This window comes from Octopus bimaculoides, chromosome 9 (assembly GCF_046866305.1).
Source record: "Octopus bimaculoides isolate indiv1 chromosome 9, ASM4686630v1, whole genome shotgun sequence".
NCBI lineage: Eukaryota > Metazoa > Mollusca > Cephalopoda > Octopoda > Octopodidae > Octopus > Octopus bimaculoides.
Window position 1 is genome coordinate 93,751,593 of NC_142936.1, and position 6,926 is coordinate 93,758,518.

Genomic DNA, 6,926 nt, shown 5'->3' on the forward strand with positions numbered 1-6,926 from the left:
TGGCTAAATATTTGTTACGTTTTTGGATCTCCCCAAGATCACAGATAGAACCTGCTTTTTATATTGTGTACACATACAAGCATTTTATCTCTCTATACTTTTTATATATATTTTTTATATATTTTTTACATATTTATAGATATGTATTTATATTTGTATTGCTTCATACATTTTTACACATCTGTTTCTGTATTTTACCTTTCACCCTGCATTTTTCTTGTGCATGTGCGTATATAGACGTGTATATAAACTTCTTCATGCGCGCGTGTATGCGTGTAGGCATATATGTACATGTGTATGGTTGCTTATATATGTGGGTATACATGCGAGCGTGAGTGAGCATATGCATATATAGCATGTGCGTATTTTAGTCGTGTATTTGAATATAATTGTGCGCGTATGGGTATGTGCACGTGCGTGTGTGTGCGTGTGTGTGCGTGTGTGTGTGTGAATATGTATACGTGTACATGCATGGTTGCATATATATATGTGCGTTTCTTGGCGTATGTGTGGGTGCACATGTATGTGTTCCATGTGAGTGAGCATATGCATATAGGTACATGTACGTGGGTGGGTGTGGGGGTATGTGTGCGTATGTGCATGCGTGCATACGCGATTGCTTTGAGCATTTTTACTTTTGTACTTCTTACTTTCTCCCCTTCGGTTTTTTCCCCTTATTTAACGGTCAATTCATAGCATTATCTCGATAACTGACGTGATGCCGGAGCAGGTTTCGACCCCGACATCCAAAACTTGGATTCTTATTATTAAGACAACCGAATAATAGTCACATATTAAGGTAGAAAGTACCTTAGTAAGGAAACACACGTGGTGGATATAGAGGGGAGAAAGAGAAAAGATAAAAAATACAGATTTGTTTTACGGGATTTAAACATATATTAGAGCCATGATAATAAAGATATACAATTTTGTACAAAATAAAGTTTTGTTTTTTCAACATAAATAAGGAAAGATTTCTCATTTCTCATCAAACTGAGAGTTGAAAAAGCTATATAATCTGTGTTTTTTCATATTTTCTCTCTCTCTCTCTCTCTCTCTCTCTCTATTTATATATATATACACATATATATATATGCGCAGGTGTGGCTCTGTAGTAAATAGCTTGCTTAGCAACCACATGCCCGCTTTCAGTCCCACTGTATGGAACTTGGACAAGTGTATATGTGTGTGTGTGTGTGTTTGTCCCCCATATACACAAGTGTATATGTGTGTGTTTGACACACGAACTTGGTGTTTACGAAACAGAACGATAGAATAAGTACTAGGCTTACAAAGAATAAATCCTGGGGTCGATTTGCTTGACTAAAAGCGGTGCTCCAGCGTGGCCGCAGTCAAATGACTGAAACAATTAACCGAATAAAAGAATATGTATTCGTGTGTGTGTATATATATATATATATATATATATATATACACACACATCTGTGCATATATATAAATACATACATACATGTATGCATATTTGTACGAATGCAAACACACACACATTCACGCGCATGACAAAAGCTTTAACAGTAATAAACCTGATACTCATCGTTATATTAACGGCTGTAACGTAAAAGAAGAAAGGGATTGACAAATAAATAAATATAGCGAAATTGTGGCGCCGTTGCATTTTCTTTTGAAGAAATCTGCCAACTGGTACACTTGCTATATTTATTATATTATTTTCAATTTAGGTTTATTTTTACTTCTATTGATTTTTTTGAATGAAATGACAATCAGCATTTTTGCAGTATGTTTCCATGTTGGAACATTTAATCTTACTTATCTCTTTTAGCAATTGTAAGGAACTTGTTGAAAATGGTTAAAATAAAGCCCGAATTATTTTTCATATGAACACCTGAGCACATTTCGCACATTTTCCTCTTTTTGTTTTCACTCTTCGTATATACATTAACACTTGCATATATATATATATATATATATATATATATATATATATATATATATATATATATATATATACACACACATGCCTTGTAAATTTCAGATAAGTACAAATTGTCAAAGAAAGATATATGTGTGTGACAATATACATACATACAAATACATAAAAAAAAAATAAGTACGAATATATACATGCATACGCACACACGCATACATATATACACATATGCATAGATGCACATTTATGCGTGTGCGTATGTATTGGTGTGAATATGTTTGCATATAGCTGTTTGATAAGTGTATGTATGTCTTCGCGTTTAGAAGCATGTTTCAATTCTTTCCTGATTTCAGAATAAGATATCTCTCTCCCTCTTTCTCATAACTAAACTCCTCACATGCAAAATCTTGGCAATGGTGATGAATTAAGTGATAGCTGCAGTTATATAGGTAGGAATATAAATACATCCACACACACATGCACTTACATATAGACAGTCATACATATATGACATATATGTAATATAGTTACTGTATGTATCATAGAGACAGTTATTTCAAGACGCTGTTTAGAAGATAGCTATACAAGTATGCAAATACGAACGCTTAATGAACGACACATATACTGTAGCGTTTATTCACAGAACATGAAAGAATACATATATATATATATATATATATATATATATATATATATATATATATATATATATATATGTATGTATATATGTATGTATATATATGTTTATATATATATATATATATGTTTATATGTATATATATATATATGTTTATATATTATATCTGTACGTATGTAAGTATGTATTCGTTTTCTCCGTGTTTTTGTGTGTTCATGCATCAGTGCTGTGAACATTTCTGCAATATTATCAAAAATGCACTTTATGTGGAATGGAAAGGAATTTTGTAGGGACCCGAAGGAGATATACAAAAATCATTTCCCACACCTGCGTGTACATATCTGATTGTATCTCGTATTGCAATCGTTTTGGCATTGTACAATAAAACCTGTGCTCTGCATTTTGAAATGCATAAATGTATGTATGCATGTCTCTTTGTTCATATGCATATGTTTACATATACAGATACTTTATATAAATATATATATATATATATATACCGGAGTAAGCACATACAATGTGCAACAAGGTGGAAAAAAGAGTACTCAAATACCAGAGGTAGAGTTATATATTTCTGTTGCTTTTAAATAAAGTATATATATATATATTGTTAGAAAGAAATGTTTGGTAGTGGCTGCGAAATTTCATCTTTCTCGTCACCAAACGTCTGAAACTTCGAAGTCACATTCAACATTATTCTTGTAATAGAATAATAAATATGTAGTCTACAAACAATTTTGAGCAATCCTTTAGCATCATGCAAAATTATTTATTTTTCTTCTAAACTCGACATAAAATCACACAGACACCCATATATATATATATATATATATATATATATATATATATATATATGCAAATATATGTATATGTATATATATATGTATGTGTGTGTGTATGTAGGGATTTTAACTAAAATCTTGTACCTTCACGGAAGTACCGACCAACATCCATATCTTCAGGAAAATGATGAGTTGTAAGCATTATTCTAATACTTTTACTCTTTATTTTTCTATTTTATTCCTTATTAACTGTGAATTTTATGCCTTGCAAACTCTAAATTTCACTGATGACGGAATACCCGAGCACGGACATGTTAACCTACCACTTCGGTAATAGATAGATAGATAGATAGATATACAAATTTTCAGTACTTGTGTAAATATACATATACAATTTTCGGTACTTGACGCTGGTAAATATTACTGGAAGATGTGTATTTATAAACCAAATATGCGCACGTGCACTCTACGTCTGAGGTTACTCTTGAATTGACTGAAGGCTAAACAGAATCAGAAATTACGTTAGAATTGATAAAATAACCAAATATCCATTTTAGTTACAAGTAAATATTTTATTTTTCCTCTAAGACTTGTATAACCGTTTTAGAGAAAGAACTCAAACGGAAGAATTATAAACATTTTAGTAAACTTCCGAGATGAGAATCACAGGTTAATGGAGAAATATATGTCCCAAAATAACCAGGAAATCGTTTATGGTTTCAATGTTTTTAATGCTAAACACAGAAAATAGACCCCTGGTATTCTCTAGGAAAATGGGCAAATAATGTTATTTAATGTTTCACATAAAAGCTTTCATATAAAAGCACAAATATACACGCACAAGCATATAGATATACGTATACACATACATATAGATAGATATAGATAGATACAAACAAATATATATATATGTAATAGTATTTACATATGTAAATGTCTAATATATGTATATATATATATATATATATATATATATATATAGGAGTGGCTGTGTAGTAAGTAGCTTGCTTAACAACCACATGGTTCCGGGTTCAGTCCCACTGTGTGGCACCTTGGGCAAGTGTCTTCTACTATAACCACGAGCCGACAAAAGCCTTGTGGGTGAATTTGGTAGACGGGAACTGAAAGAAGCCCGTTGTATATATGTATATGTATCCATATATGTGTGTGTGTGTGTGTGTGTGTGTGTGTGTGTGTGCTTGACAACCGATGCTGGTGTGTTTACACAGAAGAAACCGATAGAATAAGTACTAGGCTTAAAAAGAATAAGACCTGGGGTCGATTTACTCGACTAAAGGCGGTGCTCCAGCATGGCCGCAGTCACATGACTGAAGCAACTACAAGTATATATATATATATATATATATATATATATATATATATGTATGTGTGTGTATATATATATATATATATATATATATATACACACACACATACATACACCCAAACAATCACACATACACACACAAGCATATTCTTTTATTCGCATCAGTTGTGCAGCTGCGGTCAGTCTGGAGTACTGTCTCAATGAATTTTAGTCGAATGTATCGGCCCCTGTATTTATTTTTTTAAAGCCTGGTGTCTTTCCTATCGGACTCCTTTTACCGAACACTAATTCAGTGAGACCTAAGCATGCCAGTACCGGTAGGGGACAAACACAGACACAAACACACACGTGCATGTGTGTGTGTGTGTGTGTGTGTGTGTGTGTGTGTGTGTGTGTGTGTGTGTGTGTGTGTGCGTGTGTACATGTTTATATATACACCCACACATATACAAGGCGACGAGCTGGCAGAATCGTTAGCACTCCGGGCGAAATGCTCAGCTGTTACGTTCTGATCAAAGCCTTGCGAGTGGATTTGGTAGACGGAAACTGAGAGAAGCCCGTCGTGCATTTATGTGAGTGTGTGTGTGCGTACGTGTGTGTGTGCGTACGTGTGTGTGCATGCCTTTGTGTTTGTGTTTGTCACTCCACCATCGCTTGACAACCGATGCTGGAGTCTTTACATCCCCTTAATCTAGTGGTTCGGCAAAAGAGACCGATAGAATTAGTCCAAGGCTGCCAAAGAATAAGTCCTGGGGTCAATTTCTTCGATTAAACCTTTCAAGGCGGTGCTCCAGCATGGCTGCAGTCAAATGACTGAAACAAGTAAAAAGAATAAAAAAAAAAAACTAGAAAGAAAACAGTGAACTTTTGGCAGCTTCCAGGATTTAGTGAAGGAGGAGAGATTCGCAAACGGAATGGGGTAGATCTCCAGAAGTTCGAATGAAGGAATTAATGACAACTCAAAAGACTTCTTGAAAATTGAGAATTATCAGGTTTACCTGCCCCGGATAAAATGGTTAAAGAGTTTTGAGATTTTGAGAGCGGCCAGAAATGTATGAAAACTAAGGGCAACACTCTCGAATGGTGTAAATGTCTTCATTGTCGTTTGGATAATGGAATACTTAGATAAAGATGGCTATAAGAGGATCAGAATGGAAGTAAAATTGATGTGCTGAAATGAAAACAAATAAAATATGAACAGTTAATTATTATCACCTGTTCGAGGCATGAAAACTGCACAATGTTATCGTCAAGATAAACTAGAGACGTGGGTGAAGAAGCAAGGATCATATTAAAATCTGGGAAGTGAAGCTTTGATCTGTGCTGCGAAGAGATGAAGTTCATAGAAGAAATTATAAGAAATGTGACAACGATAGCAACGTCGAATTAGTCCTGCTTTGATTTCTTTCTGAAAATGGCGTATGTCTTCGCTACATTACGAGAAGAATACAGTTAATTTGTGCAAAGAGAATACAAAAGAAGGCACACATCAATATTGAACACATTGTTCATTGGAACCTATGTAATAAGATATAATTTGGAGGAACCTGAAAGGTGGTATAACCAACAATCGAACTGAGAGGTTGAAGATGCGGATGTTCAGGTTAACCTTATCACCTGTTCGAGGCATGAAAACTGCACATCGTTATTGTAAACACAAATGAAAGACATCACAATAATCGATATAGCATGTTGTCACTGATGAATGACAATCGACAGGTGAAAATATTTGGGAAAACTACAGAAATGCCAAGAACTGGAAAAAGAAACTGCAATCGATTGTAGAATTGATATGATATCATTAAAAGAGGGTAATGTAATTACAGTAAGGAAATAGATGAGATTATGGTTGGAAAAGATTGGGACAGAAATTCGAACGAATGTACTTTATAGAAAACCATATCATTAAGAACTTTAATGAACCCAAAGAAACTTCTCGAAAATTGGGCTGATGGAAGAATCTCCAAGGATTTTTGTAGATCGGTTACGACTCGAACCTTAGGGCGAAAAAGTGAAACAAAGCTTTTCTACAAAATGGCCACTACAACTACTACAACTACTACTGCTGCTGCTGCTGCTGCTGATGGAGATGATGATAATGACGATGGTTTATGACGGTGATTCTTTTCTAGTTTCTGTGTAGGCGAGGGAAATATTCGATTTAATCGACTTGAAGAACTCTGTTGGATTTTTAAATTCAGACTTCTTTGCTCTTAACGCCGGAACCTCATAGAATAAATCAATTTATCTGACGTGCTAACGACACTGCCA